The sequence below is a fragment of the Tubulanus polymorphus genome, chromosome 11, assembly GCF_964204645.1.
Source record: "Tubulanus polymorphus chromosome 11, tnTubPoly1.2, whole genome shotgun sequence".
Taxonomy (NCBI): Eukaryota; Metazoa; Nemertea; class Palaeonemertea; order Tubulaniformes; family Tubulanidae; genus Tubulanus; species Tubulanus polymorphus.
The window spans coordinates 7,716,611-7,731,243 of NC_134035.1; the positions used below are offsets into that span (position 1 = coordinate 7,716,611).

Consider the following 14,633-nt stretch of genomic DNA (forward strand, 5'->3'; position numbering starts at 1 on the left):
GTGGTAGCACTTGCTGATACTTAAGATCACCTTACCGGTACTCAGACCATATCTCACTTCCGCCTACAATGATATCCATCCAATGTAATAACCCTAATTGTTATAGGGCGCTTTTACGAAATTGAATCTGATTCGGTTTAGCTAAATCCGATTCGATGTCGGAAAACAAACGGTTTAGTAAATCGAATCGTTTTTCGTAAATGAGTCGAATCAATTTATCCATTTAAAGGTCGCGATTCAAAGAAAATGGGCGTCAATGGTGACCGAATTATTGATAGATGATGGTCTGCGATAGATGTCTTAAGCCCGCGGTCGAAGAGGACGCCTTGTTGGATTTCACTGACTAAATCGCCACTTTAAAAATGAGCGCAAATCATCGCAACAATGGGGACCTCGAGGGACCGCCACAAAATGGCGCCTAGAAACTGGAAACTTCTTTATTTCGCCAAGGCGAGAAAAGAATTATATCATAGAGAGCGCAGAGAGCAATGTTCAACCTGATAAACAAATGCCGCAATTTAAACCTTCCTTTTGACATCCAACTGAAAATGTTCGATTCCACTGTTTTACCATTGCTACGTAACGCTCTCTGAAGTGTGGGGCTTTGAAGATCTTATTGTTCGAGACTTTGCAGTTAAAATTTCTGAAGTATGCTCTTTAAATCAAATCACGTATACCATCTATGATGATAAGCCTTTACAGCATCTTGACATTGGTCCCTCGGCAAAAGCGACTATGACGACTGCATTGGAACGCAGTAGAAACGCCCACCGTGGGTTGTTTACGAAACACGCGAAGGAATTAGAAGAAAAAGTGAATTTGAAGAACTATTCGGAAGTCGTTAAAATTACGGAGAATTTTAAAATGCTGAATGACTGAATTGCTAAGATCGTCGGAATCAACGAGCAAATTCTGGAGGCGTCGGCAACGGACGATGCTTTTAATTCATTTTTCGTCACTGCTGAGGAGGACGTGAGAAGCATGTGGATACGAATCGCCGAAATCCGAGCTAGATTTGCGGATTTTCCTACTGTCGAAGAACCGCAATCGTCGACTAGCAAGGAAAGACAGAAGGTGAATCTTCCTAAATTAACTCTACCTCAATTTTCGGGCAACATTATTGAATGGACGTCATTTTAGGATAGTTTTCGAGCCGCGACACATTCTGCTAACATGCCAGGCGTTCAAAATTTTGATTATCTTAGGAGCCAATTAGTTGGTGAGGCTTCAGATTGCATTTCTGGTTTACCACTGACGGACAGTACGTATATTGAAGCCTGTGGTATTTTGGAAAAACGTTATGGCCAAAAGCACCTGTTAACGAATGCGTACATGAGAGCGCTTGTTGACCTTGAAAAACCGGTTTATTCGTTCGTAAGTTTGCGTCGATTTTCTGACAAACTAGAATCGTATATTAGGACTTTGAAATCCTATGGGAAATCTGACGAGTATTTCGGTGGATTGTTAGTCCCAATTATTCTGGATAAAATGCCGTCGGAATTGAGGCGTAACATTGCTCGTGAATACGGTAGCCGAGAAAAACGAGATTTTGATATTGGAAGCCGGTCCGAGACGAGACTGAATCCGAGATGAGACTGGTATAGGATTCCAATTGAAATCTTTGTTAAAATGAGAATGATAAATTATTGGAATAAGCTAATCAACTATCAATGTAAACTTAGCAAAATCTTATACAATATAATGTACAACTTATATGCAAATAATCAGTATAGTTCCAAGTGGATCAGTAACATACAAAGAGCTATAAACGAATGTGGTTTAGGTTATATTTGGCTTAACAAAAATCCAGGAAAACCAGACTGGATAAGCCAGTCTGTTAAAACAGCTCTCCAAAACCAATTTATTCAAACATGGAGTAGCGAAATAAGGGAAAAAGAAAAATTTTATAACTATGGATTGATTAAAAACAACTTTGAACTAGAAGGCTAATCTTATTAAATCACGAGTATTACTAACAAAATTCCGCACCAACAACCACAAGCTTAGTAAAGGAACGTTTTAATCTTGCAAGGTATGAACGATTTTGAGAAAAATGTAACTTAGGCGATCTAGGCGACGAATTTCATTCTTTATTAATATGTCCACAACACTTAGAATTAAGGAAAAAGTATATACCAGACAAATTCTGGAAACGTCCAAATACTCTCGTGTACAATGAATTATTTAACCGTGAAAATAAGTCAACGCGTATGAAAAACTAGTCAAGTACTTAGATAACTGTATTCTTTACTGAGAATTGTAGGGATCAATGACTGTATTATTTTGTATTTTTTCTGTATTGTATTTTTCTATGTATGACCTTTTTTAGACCTCCTTATACTATCAATTTGAGTCAGGAGAATAAAGTTATATCTTGTCTTCTCTTTTCTTATCTTACCTACGTAAGATTACCATTTAACGTTCAGATAAAAAACTACGTATGATTAATCACTCGTGCAAAATGGTTACGTGTAAAAATAATTCGAAGATCAATAAGATCATGTATAGTAGTCTTTTCAATCTTAAGAAATAACCAGCTTAGAGTTCAGGATTGAATCCATTCATAACATATTAAATGATTTTTACTTTAATTACGTATGGATGATCCAAGATCCAGTAGATGTCATATGGTTTAAATAATTATATGAAATCATTCCTTAAAGAGCGATTTATTCTTGAGTGGCGGAATGAAATGGCTAACAAAGATATCCTTTGTAATTATAGATTGATAAAAAAAGAATTTGAGTTTGAAAAATACCCTATTCGATTGATTCCGAATTACTGTCACTATTTGCTACGATACCGTGCCAATAATCATGAAGGATAGATATGCGAATAAGAAAGACTAAGTACAATACGTAACGAGACGAGTAGTACTGTATATGGGTTAACTATTTATTTGACGAGTAGTACTGTATATGGGTTAACTATTTATTTGACGAGTAGTACTGTATATGGGTTAACTATTTATATTGATTTTTAATGAATAGAAGCTTCATCAGGTGAATGAGTCTGTACAATACGTAATTCTGGAGAAATTGGTGACGAATACCGTTATCTAATGAGTGTCATTCCCACACCGAGCTGATAAGAAGATACCTATCAAATGAATATTACGGAATTCCATCCGAGCTAATATACTACGAGTTATGATTGAGTACGAAGGGACCCGAAATTTTGGACGACTGTAATGTACAATTTATGATGAAATGTTCTGTAAGCAATATGAAACGTTAAATGGCATATTTTTTTGCTTACGATTCTAGTTGATATCGACCGCGCCCTTTCGGGGCTTCAAAAATACAAGATTATTTTGTTCGAATAAAAACGGGAAATATAAGAGTTCGAGCACATTATACTAGCAATATTAAGTCTGAATAATTGGTGTTCAGTGTTATATTAGGCGAAAATTCCTTTGATTTCAGTCACCTTTTATCAAAGATAACTCTTTCATTTGGAAACGATACGATTTTTCTTGAATAACGGTTTGTTGATTCGGCGGATCGAAATGATTACTAATGATGTAGAATTAACAACTGAAAGAATGGAGTGTTTACGATTTTGGTGGATAGATGGCGCTTTGTGCTTGCGAACTTTTGTATCTTAGTGTGTATAGAAGATATTGGAAACGCCTCAATGTACTCAAATATAGTGAACATTTGAATACCAATCATTTGACTACACTGAAAAGACGAGCTTATTTTCTCTCAAAATGTGTTATATGATTTGATTAAAGATTTAATCTCGTCTGCACATTAAACAGTGATGATTTATGTATGATTAAGAATTATTATCACTATTGTTATTACCTCCTTAAACTATCGTTTTAGTCATGAGCTGCGTTCACACTAGGATTTCAGTACGGTACTAAGCGTTCACACTAGGAATTTATTCGAGGCCTATGGAGAAAAATGCAGTTATCTTTATCTTATCACCCGTCATCTGTATCAGGTCTTCACGCGGTTCCAGGGGGTAGACCGCACACTATACACCTCCAGTTTTTCAGTTGGCCCCCGAAAATCTTTCCCGTCAAAATGACGAAAAGAATTGTATAATATTCTCGCTCCCTGTTGTGCGGACATACTTATAAGCATCCTCGGCCGCGCTAATGGCCAGAGGGAAGGAAAAGCAAACCCTAAAAAATTACCCAACGGTTATCACAATCGTCGCCGGAAAAATAGAATCCACACCCTCAAAACAGATCGTACCGTGTCCAAAGGCAACTAAAAAGGAGTATACTAAACCAACCCTCCAGCCAACATGACCGAAGCCATGACAACGGACACTAAGAGGCGTTGATAAAATTCTGCGTCCACACGGGAAGGTGCCAGGAATCTCACATTCCTTATTTAGTTTAGTTTGCGAGAACACTGTTCGAAACGGTTGGGGGAGAGTCGATCTATACGATGTGTAGAAACGAGGTGATTCTATTACATCTAGATTCTCGTTTTGACCTTCACACCTGTGTCCCTGTGTCTCGGTTTGTGATGATAGTCCAGTATATTGCGTATCTTCATCTTCGAAAATTCTATCACTTTGGTCTAAATCAGAGCCTGATTCAATGTCAGATTCAGAATCACTGTCTTGTTCGTGGTCAGATTTGACGGGTTCTACAGTTACCGGCCCCAACTCATGACTTGTAACTCGGCGTGCCCAAACTCATGACTTGTAGCTCATGCCCAAATCATGATTTGGAACTCATGCCCCAAATCATGACTTGTAACTCATGCCCCAACTCATGACTTGTAACTCATGGCGCCCAATAACTGAGTTTTTCGCAATTGAAGAAAACAGCTGATCGCCAGTAGTTTGTGAAGAAATCAGATATTGACGATTGCGAACAGTTCATCTACGCCTATCCCTTGTGCTAGTGTTGGAACGTGGCTAAAGGATCAGCGTTAATGGAGAGGGAAACTAAAAGAACGGTAACTTAGCAACACAATCTGTGACGACGTCACATTTCCAGAAAACAGCCGATCTCCTTCATATCTCGCAAACTATTGATTTGCGAATGTACACGCGACAACAAAATTTTGACGGCTTCATTCAACCATTCATCACACTTCCCTGATTCAACCAAAAGCGAAAAGACAGACAGACAAACAAACAAACAAACGGCTGGTAGCGATGTGCATTCATTTTGAAATAATCGAAAGAAAATCGATCTAACAAAGTATCGATTTGGGAATATATCTGCGACAACAAAATTTTGACAGCTTCGTTCAACTAATGGCGAAAACAAACAAGCAATTCGCAAATAAACAAACAAATAAACGGCTGTTTGCGAGTGCTTTTAATTTTTGAAATAAATCGAGCAAAATTTGAAAAAAGTCTACAGCACCCGGTATTCCCAGGCGGTCACCCATCCAAGTACTAACCGGGCCCGACGTCGCATAACTTCGGTGATCGGACGAGAACCGGTGCTTTCAACGTGGTATGGCCGTAGACAACAAAACGTATGAATCTAACCGTTTTGATATTACCTTCTCGATAGGATCGCCACCTCAGCGAGGCATCCACTTTTTATGTCTCTTTTAACACAGTTTCAATTGCTCAACTGATAAAACCAGGTACAATTATCCATTCGCTCCATCGAAAGATGTAGAAACAAACGCCTTTCCCTTCGCTCAAGGATCGGCGTTGAATAAGGCGGAGGAAACTATGAGAACAGCTACTTAGCAACACAATCTGTGACGTCACATTACCAGAAAACATCTAATCTTCTATCTAACAAAGTATCGATTTGGGAATATATCTGCGACAACAAAATTTTGACGGCTTCGTTCAACTAATGGCGAAAACAAACAAGCAAATAAACAAACAAATAAACGGCTGTTTGCGAGTGCTTTTAATTTTTGAAATAAATCGAGCAAAATTTGAAAAAAGTCTACAGCACCAGGTTTTCCCAGGCGGTCACCCATCCAAGTACTAACCGGGCCCGACGTTGCTTAACTTCGGTGATCGGACGAGAACCGGTGCTTTCAACGTGGTATGGCCATAGACAACAAAACGTATAAATCTAACCGTTTCGATATTACCTTCTCGATAGGATCGCCACCTCAGCGAGGCATCCACTTTTTATGTCTCTTTTAACACAGTTTCAATTGCTCAACTGATAAAACCAGGTACAATTATCCATTCGCTCCATCGAAAGATGTAGAAACAAACGCCTTTCCCTTCGCTCAAGGATCGGCGTTGAATAAGGCGGAGGAAACTATGAGAACAGCTACTTAGCAACACAATCTGTGACGTCACATTACCAGAAAACATCCAATCTTCTATCTCTAACAAAGTATCGATTTGGGAATATATCTGCGACAACAAAATTTTGACAGCTTCGTTCAACTAATGGCGAAAACAAACGAGCAAATAAACAAACAAATAAACGGCTGTTTGCGAGTGCTTTTAATTTTTGAAATAAATCGAGCAAAATTTGAAAAAAGTCTACAGCACCCGGTATTCCCAGGCGGTCACCCATCCAAGTACTAACCGGGCCCGACGGTGCTTAACTTCGGTGATCGGACGAGAACCGGTGCTTTCAACGTGGTATGGCCGTAGACAACAAAACGTATAAATATAACCGTTTTGATATTACCTACTCGATAGGATCTCCACCTCAGCGAGGCATCCACTTTTTATGTCTCTTTTAACACAGTTTCAATTGCTCAACTGATAAAACCAGGTTCAATTATCCATTCGCTCCATCGAAAGATGTAGAAACAAACGCCTTTCCCTTCGCTCAAGGATCGGCGTTGAATAGGCGGAGGAAACTATGAGAACAGCTACTTAGCAACACAATCTGTGACTACACATTACCAGAAAACAACCAATCTTCTATCTCTAACAAAGTATCGATTTGGGGATATATCTGCGACAACAAAATTTTGACAGCTTCGTTCAACTAATGGCGAAAACAAACAAGCAAATAAACAAACAAATAAACGGCTGTTTGCGAGTGCTTTTAATTTTTGAAATAAATCGAGCAAAATTTGAAAAAAGTCTACAGCACCCGGTATTCCCAGGCGGTCACCCATCCAAGTACTAACCGGGCCCGACGTTGTTTAACTTCGGTGATCGGACGAGAACCGGTGCTTTCAACGTGGTATGGCCGTAGACAACAAAACGTATGAATCTAACCGTTTTGATATTACCTTCTCGATAGGATCGCCACCTCAGCGAGGCATCCACTTTTTATGTCTCTTTTAACACAGTTTCAATTGCTCAACTGATAAAACCAGGTACAATTATCCATTCGCTCCATCGAAAGATGTAGAAACAAACGCCTTTCCCTTCACTCAAGGCTCGGCGTTGAATAAGGCGGAGGAAACTATGAGAACAGCTACTTAGCAACACAATCTGTGACGTCACATTACCAGAAAACATCCAATCTTCTATCTCTAACAAAGTATCGATTTGGGAATATATCTGCGACAACAAAATTTTGACACCTTCGTTCAACTAATGGCGTAAACAAACAAGCAAATAAACAAACAAATAAACGGCTGTTTGCGAGTGCTTTTAATTTTTGAAATAAATCGAGCAAAATTTGAAAAAAGTCTACAGCACCCGGTATTCCCAGGCGGTCACCCATCCAAGTACTAACCGGGCCCGACGCTGCTTAACTTCGGTGATCGGACGAGTACCGGTGCTTTCAACGTGGTATGGCCGTAGACAACAAAACGTATAAATCTAACCGTTTTGATATTACCTTCTCGATAGGATCGCCACCTCAGCGAGGCATCCACTTTTTATGTCTCTTTTAACACAGTTTCAATTGCTCAACTGATAAAACCAGGTACAATTATCCATTCGCTCCATCGAAAGATGTAGAAACAAACGCCTTTCCCTTCGCTCAAGGATCGGCGTTGAATAAGGCGGAGGAAACTATGAGAACAGCTACTTAGCAACACAATCTGTGACGTCACATTACCAGAAAACATCCAATCTTCTATCTCTAACAAAGTATCGATTTGGGAATATATCTGCGACAACAAAATTTTGACAGCTTCGTTCAACTAATGGCGAAAACAAACGAGCAAATAAACAAACAAATAAACGGCTGTTTGCGAGTGCTTTTAATTTTTGAAATAAATCGAGCAAAATTTGAAAAAAGTCTACAGCACCCGGTATTCCCAGGCGGTCACCCATCCAAGTACTAACCGGGCCCGACGGTGCTTAACTTCGGTGATCGGACGAGAACCGGTGCTTTCAACGTGGTATGGCCGTAGACAACAAAACGTATAAATATAACCGTTTTGATATTACCTACTCGATAGGATCTCCACCTCAGCGAGGCATCCACTTTTTATGTCTCTTTTAACACAGTTTCAATTGCTCAACTGATAAAACCAGGTACAATTATCCATTCGCTCCATCGAAAGATGTAGAAACAAACGCCTTTCCCTTCGCTCAAGGATCGGCGTTGAATAGGCGGAGGAAACTATGAGAACAGCTACTTAGCAACACAATCTGTGACTACACATTACCAGAAAACAACCAATCTTCTATCTCTAACAAAGTATCGATTTGGGGATATATCTGCGACAACAAAATTTTGACAGCTTCGTTCAACTAATGGCGAAAACAAACAAGCAAATAAACAAACAAATAAACGGCTGTTTGCGAGTGCTTTTAATTTTTGAAATAAATCGAGCAAAATTTGAAAAAAGTCTACAGCACCCGGTATTCCCAGGCGGTCACCCATCCAAGTACTAACCGGGCCCGACGTTGTTTAACTTCGGTGATCGGACGAGAACCGGTGCTTTCAACGTGGTATGGCCGTAGACAACAAAACGTATGAATCTAACCGTTTTGATATTACCTTCTCGATAGGATCGCCACCTCAGCGAGGCATCCACTTTTTATGTCTCTTTTAACACAGTTTCAATTGCTCAACTGATAAAACCAGGTACAATTATCCATTCGCTCCATCGAAAGATGTAGAAACAAACGCCTTTCCCTTCACTCAAGGCTCGGCGTTGAATAAGGCGGAGGAAACTATGAGAACAGCTACTTAGCAACACAATCTGTGACGTCACATTACCAGAAAACATCCAATCTTCTATCTCTAACAAAGTATCGATTTGGGAATATATCTGCGACAACAAAATTTTGACACCTTCGTTCAACTAATGGCGTAAACAAACAAGCAAATAAACAAACAAATAAACGGCTGTTTGCGAGTGCTTTTAATTTTTGAAATAAATCGAGCAAAATTTGAAAAAAGTCTACAGCACCCGGTATTCCCAGGCGGTCACCCATCCAAGTACTAACCGGGCCCGACGCTGCTTAACTTCGGTGATCGGACGAGTACCGGTGCTTTCAACGTGGTATGGCCGTAGACAACAAAACGTATAAATCTAACCGTTTTGATATTACCTTCTCGATAGGATCGCCACCTCAGCGAGGCATCCACTTTTTATGTCTCTTTTAACACAGTTTCAATTGCTCAACTGATAAAACCAGGTACAATTATCCATTCGCTCCATCGAAAGATGTAGAAACAAACGCCTTTCCCTTCGCTCAAGGATCGGCGTTGAATAAGGCGGAGGAAACTATGAGAACAGCTACTTAGCAACACAATCTGTGACGTCACATTACCAGAAAACATCCAATCTTCTATCTAACAAAGTATCGATTTGGGAATATATCTGCGACAACAAAATTTTGACGGCTTCGTTCAACTAATGGCGAAAACAAACAAGCAAATAAACAAACAAATAAACGGCTGTTTGCGAGTGCTTTTAATTTTTGAAATAAATCGAGCAAAATTTGAAAAAAGTCTGCAGCACCCGGTATTCCCAGGCGGTCACCCATCCAAGTACTAACCGGGCCCGACGTTGCTTAACTTCGGTGATCGGACGAGAACCGGTGCTTTCAACGTGGTATGGCCGTAGACAACAAAACGTATGAATCTAACCGTTTTGATATTACCTTCTCGATAGGATCGCCACCTCAGCGAGGCATCCACTTTTTATGTCTCTTTTAACACAGTTTCAATTGCTCAACTGATAAAACCAGGTACAATTATCCATTCGCTCCATCGAAAGATGTAGAAACAAACGCCTTTCCCTTCGCTCAAGGATCGGCGTTGAATAAGGCGGAGGAAACTATGAGAACAGCTACTTAGCAACACAATCTGTGACGTCACATTACCAGAAAACATCCAATCTTCTATCTCTAACAAAGTATCGATTTAGGAATATATCTGCGACAACAAAATTTTGACAGCTTCGTTCAACTAATGGCGAAAACAAACTAGCAAATAAACAAACAAATAAACGGCTGTTTGCGAGTGCTTTTAATTTTTGAAATAAATCGAGCAAAATTTGAAAAAAGTCTACAGCACCCGGTATTCCCAGGCGGTCACCCATCCAAGTACTAACCGGGCCCGACGCTGCTTAACTTCGGTGATCGGACGAGTACCGGTGCTTTCAACGTGGTATGGCCGTAGACAACAAAACGTATAAATCTAACCGTTTCGATATTACCTTCTCGATAGGATCGCCACCTCAGCGAGGCATCCACTTTTTATGTCTCTTTTAACACAGTTTCAATTGCTCAACTGATAAAACCAGGTACAATTATCCATTCGCTCCATCGAAAGATGTAGAAACAAACGCCTTTCCCTTCGCTCAAGGATCGGCGTTGAATAAGGCGGAGGAAACTATGAGAACAGCTACTTAGCAACACAATCTGTGACGTCACATTACCAGAAAACATCCAATCTTCTATCTCTAACAAAGTATCGATTTGGGAATATATCTGCGACAACAAAATTTTGACAGCTTCGTTCAACTAATGGCGAAAACAAACGAGCAAATAAACAAACAAATAAACGGCTGTTTGCGAGTGCTTTTAATTTTTGAAATAAATCGAGCAAAATTTGAAAAAAGTCTACAGCACCCGGTATTCCCAGGCGGTCACCCATCCAAGTACTAACCGGGCCCGACGGTGCTTAACTTCGGTGATCGGACGAGAACCGGTGCTTTCAACGTGGTATGGCCGTAGACAACAAAACGTATAAATATAACCGTTTTGATATTACCTACTCGATAGGATCTCCACCTCAGCGAGGCATCCACTTTTTATGTCTCTTTTAACACAGTTTCAATTGCTCAACTGATAAAACCAGGTACAATTATCCATTCGCTCCATCGAAAGATGTAGAAACAAACGCCTTTCCCTTCGCTCAAGGATCGGCGTTGAATAGGCGGAGGAAACTATGAGAACAGCTACTTAGCAACACAATCTGTGACTACACATTACCAGAAAACAACCAATCTTCTATCTCTAACAAAGTATCGATTTGGGGATATATCTGCGACAACAAAATTTTGACAGCTTCGTTCAACTAATGGCGAAAACAAACAAGCAAATAAACAAACAAATAAACGGCTGTTTGCGAGTGCTTTTAATTTTTGAAATAAATCGAGCAAAATTTGAAAAAAGTCTACAGCACCCGGTATTCCCAGGCGGTCACCCATCCAAGTACTAACCGGGCCCGACGTTGTTTAACTTCGGTGATCGGACGAGAACCGGTGCTTTCAACGTGGTATGGCCGTAGACAACAAAACGTATGAATCTAACCGTTTTGATATTACCTTCTCGATAGGATCGCCACCTCAGCGAGGCATCCACTTTTTATGTCTCTTTTAACACAGTTTCAATTGCTCAACTGATAAAACCAGGTACAATTATCCATTCGCTCCATCGAAAGATGTAGAAACAAACGCCTTTCCCTTCACTCAAGGCTCGGCGTTGAATAAGGCGGAGGAAACTATGAGAACAGCTACTTAGCAACACAATCTGTGACGTCACATTACCAGAAAACATCCAATCTTCTATCTCTAACAAAGTATCGATTTGGGAATATATCTGCGACAACAAAATTTTGACACCTTCGTTCAACTAATGGCGTAAACAAACAAGCAAATAAACAAACAAATAAACGGCTGTTTGCGAGTGCTTTTAATTTTTGAAATAAATCGAGCAAAATTTGAAAAAAGTCTACAGCACCCGGTATTCCCAGGCGGTCACCCATCCAAGTACTAACCGGGCCCGACGCTGCTTAACTTCGGTGATCGGACGAGTACCGGTGCTTTCAACGTGGTATGGCCGTAGACAACAAAACGTATAAATCTAACCGTTTTGATATTACCTTCTCGATAGGATCGCCACCTCAGCGAGGCATCCACTTTTTATGTCTCTTTTAACACAGTTTCAATTGCTCAACTGATAAAACCAGGTACAATTATCCATTCGCTCCATCGAAAGATGTAGAAACAAACGCCTTTCCCTTCGCTCAAGGATCGGCGTTGAATAAGGCGGAGGAAACTATGAGAACAGCTACTTAGCAACACAATCTGTGACGTCACATTACCAGAAAACATCCAATCTTCTATCTAACAAAGTATCGATTTGGGAATATATCTGCGACAACAAAATTTTGACGGCTTCGTTCAACTAATGGCGAAAACAAACAAGCAAATAAACAAACAAATAAACGGCTGTTTGCGAGTGCTTTTAATTTTTGAAATAAATCGAGCAAAATTTGAAAAAAGTCTGCAGCACCCGGTATTCCCAGGCGGTCACCCATCCAAGTACTAACCGGGCCCGACGTTGCTTAACTTCGGTGATCGGACGAGAACCGGTGCTTTCAACGTGGTATGGCCGTAGACAACAAAACGTATGAATCTAACCGTTTTGATATTACCTTCTCGATAGGATCGCCACCTCAGCGAGGCATCCACTTTTTATGTCTCTTTTAACACAGTTTCAATTGCTCAACTGATAAAACCAGGTACAATTATCCATTCGCTCCATCGAAAGATGTAGAAACAAACGCCTTTCCCTTCGCTCAAGGATCGGCGTTGAATAAGGCGGAGGAAACTATGAGAACAGCTACTTAGCAACACAATCTGTGACGTCACATTACCAGAAAACATCCAATCTTCTATCTCTAACAAAGTATCGATTTAGGAATATATCTGCGACAACAAAATTTTGACAGCTTCGTTCAACTAATGGCGAAAACAAACTAGCAAATAAACAAACAAATAAACGGCTGTTTGCGAGTGCTTTTAATTTTTGAAATAAATCGAGCAAAATTTGAAAAAAGTCTACAGCACCCGGTATTCCCAGGCGGTCACCCATCCAAGTACTAACCGGGCCCGACGCTGCTTAACTTCGGTGATCGGACGAGTACCGGTGCTTTCAACGTGGTATGGCCGTAGACAACAAAACGTATAAATCTAACCGTTTTGATATTACCTTCTCGATAGGATCGCCACCTCAGCGAGGCATCCACTTTTTATGTCTCTTTTAACACAGTTTCAATTGCTCAACTGATAAAACCAGGTACAATTATCCATTCGCTCCATCGAAAGATGTAGAAACAAACGCCTTTCCCTTCGCTCAAGGATCGGCGTTGAATAAGGCGGAGGAAACTATGAGAACAGCTACTTAGCAACACAATCTGTGACGTCACATTACCAGAAAACATCCAATCTTCTATCTCTAACAAAGTATCGATTTGGGGATATATCTGCGACAACAAAATTTTGACAGCTTCGTTCAACTAATGGCGAAAACAAACAAGCAAATAAACAAACAAATAAACGGCTGTTTGCGAGTGCTTTTAATTTTTGAAATAAATCGAGCAAAATTTGAAAAAAGTCTACAGCACCCGGTATTCCCAGGCGGTCAACCATCCAAGTACTAACCGGGCCCGACGTTGCTTAACTTCGGTGATCGGACGAGAACCGGTGCTTTCAACGTGGTATGGCCGTAGACATCAAAACGTATAAATCTAACCGTTTTGATATTACCTACTCGATAGGATCGCCACCTTAGCGAGGCATCCACTTTTTATGTCTCTTTTAACACAGTTTCAATTGCTCAACTGATAAAACCAGGTACAATTATCCATTCGCTCCATCGAAAGATGTAGAAACAAACGCCTTTCCCTTCGCTCAAGGATCGGCGTTGCATAAGGCGGAGGAAACTATGAGAACAGCTACTTAGCAACACAATCTGTGACTACACATTACCAGAAAACATCCAATCTTCTATCTAACAAAGTATCGATTTGGGAATATATCTGCGACAACAAAATTTTGACGGCTTCGTTCAACTAATGGCGAAAACAAACAAGCAAATAAACAAACAAATAAACGGCTGTTTGCGAGTGCTTTTAATTTTTGAAATAAATCGAGCAAAATTTGAAAAAAGTCTACAGCACCCGGTATTCCCAGGCGGTCACCCATCCAAGTACTAACCGGGCCCGACGTTGTTTAACTTCGGTGATCGGACGAGAACCGGTGCTTTCAACGTGGTATGGCCGTAGACAACAAAACGTATGAATCTAACCGTTTTGATATTACCTTCTCGATAGGATCGCCACCTCAGCGAGGCATCCACTTTTTATGTCTCTTTTAACACAGTTTCAATTGCTCAACTGATAAAACCAGGTACAATTATCCATTCGCTCCATCGAAAGATGTAGAAACAAACGCCTTTCCCTTCACTCAAGGATCGGCGTTGAATAAGGCGGAGGAAACTATGAGAACAGCTACTTAGCAACACAATCTGTGACGTCACATTACCAGAAAACATCCAATCTTCTATCTCTA

At 40.3% G+C, this 14,633-nt stretch overlaps 17 non-coding genes across 17 annotated transcripts; all 17 read right to left on the reverse strand.

Moving 5' to 3' along the window:
- Positions 1-5,329: 5,329 nt before the first annotated feature.
- LOC141913780 (5S ribosomal RNA) lies at positions 5,330-5,448 on the reverse strand. The gene has a single exon (XR_012620626.1). It is a non-coding gene; the product is annotated as a 5S ribosomal RNA (ribosomal RNA).
- A 436-nt stretch (positions 5,449-5,884) lies between these two features.
- LOC141913711 (5S ribosomal RNA) lies at positions 5,885-6,003 on the reverse strand. The gene has a single exon (XR_012620561.1). It is a non-coding gene; the product is annotated as a 5S ribosomal RNA (ribosomal RNA).
- Positions 6,004-6,441: 438 nt separating this feature from the next.
- LOC141913741 (5S ribosomal RNA) lies at positions 6,442-6,560 on the reverse strand. The gene has a single exon (XR_012620589.1). It is a non-coding gene; the product is annotated as a 5S ribosomal RNA (ribosomal RNA).
- Positions 6,561-6,997: 437 nt separating this feature from the next.
- On the reverse strand, positions 6,998-7,116 carry LOC141913713 (5S ribosomal RNA). Its single transcript, XR_012620563.1, has one exon. It is a non-coding gene; the product is annotated as a 5S ribosomal RNA (ribosomal RNA).
- Positions 7,117-7,554: 438 nt separating this feature from the next.
- Positions 7,555-7,673, reverse strand: LOC141913766 (5S ribosomal RNA). The gene has a single exon (XR_012620613.1). It is a non-coding gene; the product is annotated as a 5S ribosomal RNA (ribosomal RNA).
- A 438-nt stretch (positions 7,674-8,111) lies between these two features.
- LOC141913742 (5S ribosomal RNA) lies at positions 8,112-8,230 on the reverse strand. The gene has a single exon (XR_012620590.1). It is a non-coding gene; the product is annotated as a 5S ribosomal RNA (ribosomal RNA).
- A 437-nt stretch (positions 8,231-8,667) lies between these two features.
- Positions 8,668-8,786, reverse strand: LOC141913715 (5S ribosomal RNA). Its single transcript, XR_012620565.1, has one exon. It is a non-coding gene; the product is annotated as a 5S ribosomal RNA (ribosomal RNA).
- Positions 8,787-9,224: 438 nt separating this feature from the next.
- On the reverse strand, positions 9,225-9,343 carry LOC141913769 (5S ribosomal RNA). Its single transcript, XR_012620615.1, has one exon. It is a non-coding gene; the product is annotated as a 5S ribosomal RNA (ribosomal RNA).
- A 436-nt stretch (positions 9,344-9,779) lies between these two features.
- LOC141913753 (5S ribosomal RNA) lies at positions 9,780-9,898 on the reverse strand. Its single transcript, XR_012620600.1, has one exon. It is a non-coding gene; the product is annotated as a 5S ribosomal RNA (ribosomal RNA).
- Positions 9,899-10,336: 438 nt separating this feature from the next.
- Positions 10,337-10,455, reverse strand: LOC141913770 (5S ribosomal RNA). The gene has a single exon (XR_012620616.1). It is a non-coding gene; the product is annotated as a 5S ribosomal RNA (ribosomal RNA).
- A 438-nt stretch (positions 10,456-10,893) lies between these two features.
- Positions 10,894-11,012, reverse strand: LOC141913743 (5S ribosomal RNA). Its single transcript, XR_012620591.1, has one exon. It is a non-coding gene; the product is annotated as a 5S ribosomal RNA (ribosomal RNA).
- Positions 11,013-11,449: 437 nt separating this feature from the next.
- On the reverse strand, positions 11,450-11,568 carry LOC141913716 (5S ribosomal RNA). The gene has a single exon (XR_012620566.1). It is a non-coding gene; the product is annotated as a 5S ribosomal RNA (ribosomal RNA).
- A 438-nt stretch (positions 11,569-12,006) lies between these two features.
- Positions 12,007-12,125, reverse strand: LOC141913771 (5S ribosomal RNA). Its single transcript, XR_012620617.1, has one exon. It is a non-coding gene; the product is annotated as a 5S ribosomal RNA (ribosomal RNA).
- A 436-nt stretch (positions 12,126-12,561) lies between these two features.
- On the reverse strand, positions 12,562-12,680 carry LOC141913754 (5S ribosomal RNA). The gene has a single exon (XR_012620601.1). It is a non-coding gene; the product is annotated as a 5S ribosomal RNA (ribosomal RNA).
- A 438-nt stretch (positions 12,681-13,118) lies between these two features.
- Positions 13,119-13,237, reverse strand: LOC141913772 (5S ribosomal RNA). The gene has a single exon (XR_012620618.1). It is a non-coding gene; the product is annotated as a 5S ribosomal RNA (ribosomal RNA).
- A 438-nt stretch (positions 13,238-13,675) lies between these two features.
- On the reverse strand, positions 13,676-13,794 carry LOC141913737 (5S ribosomal RNA). The gene has a single exon (XR_012620585.1). It is a non-coding gene; the product is annotated as a 5S ribosomal RNA (ribosomal RNA).
- Positions 13,795-14,230: 436 nt separating this feature from the next.
- On the reverse strand, positions 14,231-14,349 carry LOC141913717 (5S ribosomal RNA). Its single transcript, XR_012620567.1, has one exon. It is a non-coding gene; the product is annotated as a 5S ribosomal RNA (ribosomal RNA).
- Between the last annotated feature and the right edge of the window lie 284 nt (positions 14,350-14,633).